The sequence below is a fragment of the Python bivittatus genome, unplaced genomic scaffold (genome assembly GCF_059951505.1).
Source record: "Python bivittatus isolate LINGU-HERP-01145 unplaced genomic scaffold, Pbiv_v1 ctg000220_np1212, whole genome shotgun sequence".
Taxonomy (NCBI): domain Eukaryota; kingdom Metazoa; phylum Chordata; class Lepidosauria; order Squamata; family Pythonidae; genus Python; species Python bivittatus.
The window spans coordinates 29,215,544-29,223,762 of NW_028277048.1; positions in this window are offsets into that span (position 1 = coordinate 29,215,544).

The following is an 8,219-nucleotide window of genomic DNA, read 5'->3' on the forward strand; positions in this document are numbered from 1 at the left end:
ATCACAATCTATGCTTACAGCCTCTGTTCTCCTGCAAGACGTGTTATGCTACAGTAGAATAAATGTCTTTTTTAAAAAATAGTGTCTAGACAGTTGTCTGTGCATGATCAGACAATGTGACCGAACAAAGAAGTCAATGGGAAAAAGGTTGTGAGCAACTGCAAACTGCAAAAACAAAGTTATCTGGCATAATGAGGCTCATCTGTGCAGTGAACACTTCTGATGAGCAACCTTCTCCCTCCACACCCACACCCACACCCACACCAAGAATGAACTCTACATGGGAGGAGAAATTTACCATTTTTTCAGGTGTTGCCAGTATCAGCTGTCCTGAAATGAGTGTGGTGATATCTCCAGTATCAAGAGAGTGTATCCATGTGAAAATCTAGTCCATCAGTATTGTAAAGCAGGCAGACACCTACAAGCATATAGAAGCCAGCATGGGAGAGCTTAGTCATGCTAATGGTGATGCCTTTTTACCTGGCTCCAAAATTATATCTGCATTTTCCAAAGTCACACCTTATTTCATTTTTTATACTGCATTTTAAATTGCAACAAATAAAACCCCAAACTGGCATCTACACCAATGGTGGAAGGAGAGAGAACTCTGAACACAGCATTTATTCAGATCATCCCTCCTTATATTTTTTTTCTTTTGTTCCCCTTTGTGCTGCTGCTATTTGTATGATAATTAGTAAAGGGAGATTGTGGAAAGTCCTATTTTTTGCAGGAACAATGGCTGTGTTCACTTAACTTAACCACTGCTTACAGAATTCATTGTAACAGAATTCTGGGTTTGCAAAATTCACTGAATCACAGCGTGGCCAACAGAGGCTGGATCTGCAAAACAGGGCAGACTGAAATGTGGCTGGCTCCTTTGTGGTTCAGTGTGTTATGTGAATACAGCTTATAACTGGGAGAGTAAAGAGGGGGGTAGAATTTGGGTAATAAGCTCTGTGATTAATAAAGGGAAAAAATAGGAAATAGGTCTCCATAGCTTTTTATACAAAGGCTCAATCACACGTAGGGCTAGAAATTGTCTCCCTGAAAGTTTGGAATTTGGAAAACCATTCCCAGACAATTATATTCTTGAGCTAGAATGGACCCGTGGACTCACACATTGTTAGAGGAGCTCCTATGTTTTAACATGAAAGTAGAGACCTACTGTACGCTAAAAAGAATGGAGGAGAGGGGGAGAGGGGGAGAGGGGGAAAGGTAAGCAGCCCTGAAAAACAGACTAACAGGACTCTGGTTGTTAACATTGGGAGTTAACCAGGGAGAACAATCTGCTGACTGTTCCAGCTGTTCCAATATATCAAGGGAAATATCCTGGGGTGGAACAGCTGGTGTGACATATCTTTAATGCCTAAATAGATATTAGAGAAACATTGCTAATCATTATTCAGAGGATTCCAAAGAACATTTAAGCTCTTTGTCTGCATTCTTACAGATTACTCAGGAACTTGTCTACTGTTCTCTTATGTCACTGCCTCTTGCATTTCAAACCCCCAATGACAGCTCCAAGACCCACACTGTTAACCTATTTCACCACTACCTTCCTCTTGCTGACTTCCTGTTTAAATGAAAAGCATGACTCTCGGCAGAGCGAGCACCACCCTGTCCCTGGTTGCCAAATTATCCAGCGGGGATTGGTCAAATCCAGAGTTTGTAAACAGGAACCTTCCACCAAAATGTGATATCATCGTGTTAAGACGCAGTTCTGCTCCCCAAAGTTGGGCCCACATCATCACCTTTCTAAACTTCCGTTCATCCTATAGTGACCTGTCCAGCTTCATGACATGAAGATAATTTTGTGCATTAAGGAAATGGGATAAAAAATGGGAAAGGCAACACAATAGTTTTCTGCCAATGAAATATGTTTTACCCACTGTGGGAACTTCTACCTGTAAAACAATGAGGTCAAGCTTGTGGGTAGGGGGGAAGCTCAAAACCAGGAGAGAATTAATCATAGCATTAAAGGAGGGGCCGGAGCCACCTCCACTGATGCAAGTGAAGCTAATTGGAATAAAACTTGCAAAGTTTTAAAGTGTTATTTTTTCTTTAGTTAGAAACATAGAATGCAAACTCATATAACAGCAGTAAATAAACTAAAACGGAGTCTAATTTAACCCAAGAAAAATCAAGCCTTTGTGTTCAAAGGCAAATATGTAGCTTTTGCTTCTTCTGGTTTATCAAGGCTTTGCACGCTTTAACTGCTCTGCCATAGGCAACTGTAATTCTAACCAATACTGTAATCAGAAACTTAAAAATCACAGCTTAAAAGCTATAAATAAATTAAAATATAACAACTACTGGAAGAATTACAAAATGGCTCTCTATGTCCTTGTAATTAAATCATGTAATAGTTATTACTCAGTTCTCCAGCATTCAGTTTTCTTCAACCAAATAAAGCAGAGGAGGGTTTGGGATCTGTGGTTTGGGAGCTGTGTGGTAAGAGGATGAGTCCTCTGACGGATAGCAACAGGCTGAAGGACTGGAAACGGAGTGAAGGAATAAAAGGATCACTAAATTATTACTTCCAGAAGTATTCACTACTATAATATTATATTACAGTAGTGAATTCATTAGTAAACCAGTGACTATTGATAAGTATAAAATATAAGGTAGATTTTAATTTAATTTTTTCTTCTTTCTTTTCTTTCTTAATTTGTATTTTTAGTTTATTTGGGGGTGTCTCTTTTCTATTTTTTTAAAATAGATTAAATATTGTCTTGTTACTTGTGAATGCATAGAATAATTTATTTTTTTAAAAAAAATACTTCTAGAAGTAAGAGGACTCTCATGATGCTGTTTTTTTTTTTAAAAAAAAAAACCCGATATCTTGGTGCAGCTGAAACAATACCATGAATTGCTACAGTAGTTTGGGAGAAGACAGAAAACAAGGAAAATATAATTTCAAAAACAAAAGCAAAGTTCTCTGTTCCTCTCACTTCCCTTCTCTGCCAAATGAAGTATGTGTTTCTCTCTCAAAAGATGAATTTGATTTTTTAAAAAATAAAAATAGTAAGTATTTTTGTATCCAATATGTTTCTTTTACTGACATACCTCATGTTTTGTTCAGCTTTTGTAGATTCCATTTTGAATATGTTTAAGATCTCTTTTTTTTTCAGGAATCCATCTACAACATTATTTTAGGGTTATATATAGGGGTATGGCTCCACATTTCATGTTGCATTGAGCCCCCAGTTTGCTTAAACCAGCCCTGTTAAAATGAGTACAGCTAAGGGAAACCTAAGCCTGTCTATCTCACAGGCCAGGGACAAAATTACAGATAGTCTTTGGGTTACAGTGGCAATTGGGACCAGAATTTCCATTGCTAAGTGATGCAGACATAAAGCACAACATCACGTGACCGCATTGCTTAGCAACAGCAGTCTCGGTTGCTGTCATAAGCCAGAGACTGCACGGGTCATTAAGAGAGGACCTCACCTGATCAGAGTCCTAAGCAAGCAAGCCAGAGGTCGAGAGCTGCAGGCAGGTGGGTGAGGGCTGTGGGCGGGCGCTACTGAGCCCTGATGGGCCAGTGAGGGCCAGAGACAGGCGCTACTGAGTGCAGGCAGACCAGGGGGGCCGCAAGTGGGTGCTACCAAGTGCGGGCGAGCCAGTGGGGGCTGCAGGTGGGAGCTAGTATGGGCGGGCCAGTGGAGGCTGCGGGTGGGCGCTACCATGTGCAAGCGGACCTAACCCTTCCTTGCCAGCTTCGCCATTGACTTTGCTTGTGGGAAGCCGGCAGGGAAGATCACAAATGGCAATCATGTGACTGCAGCTCGCTGCAATATCATAATTGTGAACTGGGCACCCAAGCACCCTGATCACGATCACATGACCACGGGGATGCTGCAATGGCTGCAACTGCTGGCTACAATGGACCGGTTGTAAGTCCCTCTCATTCAGCACCATCCTAACTCTGAACGGTCACTGAACGAATGTTCATAACCCAAGGACTCCCTGAGAAGTCACCTCATGGAGTTATGGCAGAAAAACAATGCTGTCAGGGCATGTTCATTTTCCTAGAAGGTGAGAGTGGAGAAAGGCCCTTAGGATTTATAAACTGTATACCTACCTAGATTAAGTCAAAACCAAATAATTGGAGAAGCAATGCATTGCTTTCTTTTAACCTCCCTGAAACAATGTGCTCAGATTTTCATAAAAAATAAATTAGGCCATTTAAATTATTACCCCATGACAATCTACGGACTCACACCTGGGCAATCTCCACTCACTTCTTTGCCATTATCTATGCTATAAATAGAAGAAGGGTTTCACGGAAGGAAGCATTGATTTTATTTTTTTTCTGAATCAAGGTAGACAGAATCAGGGCCAGGCTGCACACAGTACCCCCCTTTCTGCCTTTCTCTTACTTTCATTTTCCCAGAAAGAGATAGGAGAATATAATATCTAGAAACCTGTACTTCATTATAGACTCTAAGTCTAAGAGTCACCCTCTGGGGGAGATGGGTGGCATACTAAATAAATAAATACATACATACATAAATACATAAATAAAATACGTTTTAAAAAATGGCACCCCAGCAACCTGGGATCACATTTTCAAAATTCAGTGACAAAATGAATGAATTTCAATAGCCCAGTTTTGTCCCATTTATCAAGTTTGGGGACGTAAGGATGGGAATGGGAGTTTCCCAGCTCCGTTCCTAGCCTTGATACACCCTCAAAACACTTAAAAATGGACCCAAACAATACAGCTACATCACTGGAGGGCCTCCTGTGATCCTTCAGAAGACCAGGAGGCCAGGTTGTGGCCCCTAACCCCTCAAACTTTAGCTGAAGGAAAATATTTACAACCTGGATGGATGGTAAATTGTTAACAGCATTATCACTACCTTGTTTGTATCAGAAATGTAAGGGCGGGGAGGGCTTAAATAGTTTCAACAAATTAATTCTTTTGGTGGAATAACGGTGCCACGATAATTTCCCAAGCAAATCATTTTTCATTAAGCATTTTTATGTGAGCTGCCCAGAGTTGCTGACGATGGGCAGCCACATAAATCTTTTCAATAAATAAAATAAAATAAAATAAATATTTAAGATCGAGCATAATGTTCAGCTACATATTTTGCAATGAATGAGTTCTAATTCAGAACACATGGAGATGGCTCTGGGGAGCCAGGCGATTCAGTTCTGTTTCAGCCTTTCCGACGAGCTCTCTTTGAATCCGTTCTCACAGTTCCTCTTGCAAACAGTGGAGGCTGACCATTCTCCACTTGGCAGATGTTTCTCAAAAGGAACGAAACCCACATATTCTCAAAAGTGCTCTACGTAACAAAAGCTGGCATGCAAACCTAATTGCCTAAAGTGGATTGATATGCAAGTTCAAAGGATGTTTGCATATGTTTGCATGTTCACATATATACAGTCAGGCTTGCGTGGCAGGCCTTGAAATGCTTTGTTGATGCAAATAAAAATCACAACCACAATTATTGTCTGTGTACAGGTCCTCAAAAGCTACTTGCTGGATTTTCCTTGTTGTTTGGTAGAATATCTCTCCTCATTTGACTTAGAGACAAGGCTGAATGTTACTTAATAAACGTGATGTTTGAGGCTTGTATTCTAACAGTACACACAGGCCTCTCTCTTCCTCTCTTTTGAATGCTTAGATTTCAGAGCCTTATTTCTTATTTCTCTCCAGCATACATCTGTGTTTGTTATTTTTTGGCCTGCAAAGCTGACAATGTGCAACTCTATTTGTGTCTTTCAGAAAGAGAGCACAGTTTGTTTATCTGTCAGCTAGCTATAGGTGCCAGCATGTAATGTGTACAGGGTGAAAGGAAAATAAATGGAGCTATTATACCACATGTAGCCTTCCAATCCCATAACTCTGTATTTGTCTGCATAGCTGACCTAAGTGTGGATCTCCAGAATATACATTCTGCTGCAGTTCTTAATCAGTTGGCTTTTTATCACTTTGGCAAATATTATTTTTCAACGTATTGAATCTGACTTCATTGGGACTTAATCCCGCTCTGGTTCTTTTCATGGAGGCAACCCTGGTCCTCAGGATAGCTAAAAACAAAAAGAGAAAAATGCCCCAGAATATTCAAGGGGAAATATCATTCAGACATACGGCATATACCCTGTTCTCCTCAGGTAGAGCTATCGTATCTGGGCTGCAGAAATACAGCTAATCACTAGATTGCAGCAAGAAAGAAGGTATTGGTTTGGAAAAAGACAGGTATCAATCATCTCAGCTGCTTAACCCTTTCTCACCCACTATATTTACCCTGACTAGTGCCAGCCATTTTCCACAGGCAGTCTCAAAGATGGAAACAAAATCCAGCCTGGGGCAAATCCATATTGAATTTGATACGTGTCATTTTGGAGAGAGAGACACACACAAAGAGAAATAACTCAATAAAGTCAGTATAGCTCAAGAACTAGTCAATTGCTGCCTGATTTCTACTTATTTACACAGTGTTCTTTTTCTCTGTTAGAGGAACTGGTTTATTTTGGTTGTTCCCAGGAATCAGCAGAGGATCTGATGGCTTCAAAGTGAAGTGCACTGATTTGGGGCTCTGTGTTAAAGGCTGGCAGTGTGAAGGAGAGTTGCAAACCAGACAAGGAGGTAAACATGGAAGTGAAGGTACAATCGATGGCTGAAGAACAAACCCCAAGAGAGGTAAATCTCAATATGTCTATGCATGACTGTTTTGAAAAAATCTGTCAGGACTTCTTCCCCACAAAGGCTAGCTGGATGCTCTCCTGTTTGTCTTTATAAAAATATTCCTTCTTTGAAAGACTTGAGAATTCATGTTAAGTTGGAAGAGTATTTCATGTTCTTAAAGCATTTCACATACAGCATTTCAGTAACCCTTATGAACAGCTTGAAAAGAAAACCAGCACTTTCATCATGATACAGAGGGGAGAATTTATTTCAAACACTAGTTCAGCTCGAATGTTACATGTGTTTTCATTCAGTACAGCACCACATATCAGTTTTGTTGAGTGTGAGCAAGATAATTATATTTAACAGTAAAATATGTTCTCGTTTCCTAGAAAATTCTGGAAATTCTACTTTAGTGAAGGGCATTAGGATTTCTTTCAGATGGTCCACCGTGTATTCACCAGATTATAATTCCCAGAATTCTTTAGGGAATAACTCTTTACAACAGTTAAACTTGTGTAAAATCTATATAGTTCATAATGCCGTATCATTAGCGAAGTTGGTGGGAAGGAACAGCAGCCTTTGCCAGATGTAACTGGGATACAGTTGTTTTGTACTGCATTTTTACTTAGTCTAGCAGCTCCTAAAGTAGAATAAAATATGAGATCTAATCCTCTAGCCTGTGGCTCCTTTTCTGACTTCTGATTATCCAAAGCCTGGTAGACTTCAAAGTGTGACCATAATTGCAGAGCCCTATATTTTTCTTCCTTTCTTTTTTTTCTCTCTCTGTTAGCTAGGATTTTCTTCCAGCCGTGAATTTGTAGTGATGTCAAAGCCGATGAATCCCACACTCAATAAAAAACAACAATGTTAAAGTTTAAAAAGGGCAGGTTCCTTGTGGATTGCAGTTCAGCCATTTGATAAACACTTGAACAGCTCTTCCATTCCCCACTTCACTTGTATCTGGAAAGAGAAGACTACACAGAGGGAGGGAAATAAAGTAATGGCTTTTTGCAAGCAAAAAGATTGATCAGCTCTGAGCTGGCTGCCCCGAGGGCATGGGCTAAAGAAAGAATGTGTTGATGGCAGGGCTTAGTCAACAGCAACACTATAACAAAATAATATGATATCATGACTATAGGGAAAGTCTCCTGTGAAATGTCCTGGTTGGTAGACTCCAGTCCATGTGCAAAGCCTTGAAAATGCTCACCTGGGCAAAGATAGACGGCAACCTGTGGCAGGAAACTCCAGCAACACCAGAAAAAGGTGAATAAAGAATTAAGTAGGATATTAATACAGTCTCTTTCAAGTTGAGTGACTATTTGGACATGCCCATGTTGCTTTCCTGGTCACAATACAGAAACAGTTTGCCTCACACCAGAAGCATACTCAGTGGTCTGCTGGTGTGAAAGAGAGAACAGGAAACAGCCCAGTCAGCTGAGGAGGTTGCCACAATCTTCCTATGAAGCTGATACGATGAACCCCATTTGCTCTCATGCTGCTCATACTATTAAATGTGAGCTGGAATTTGGCACCAGGGAGCCAGAACTGAAAAGGAGCAGAGACCTCTTCCTCA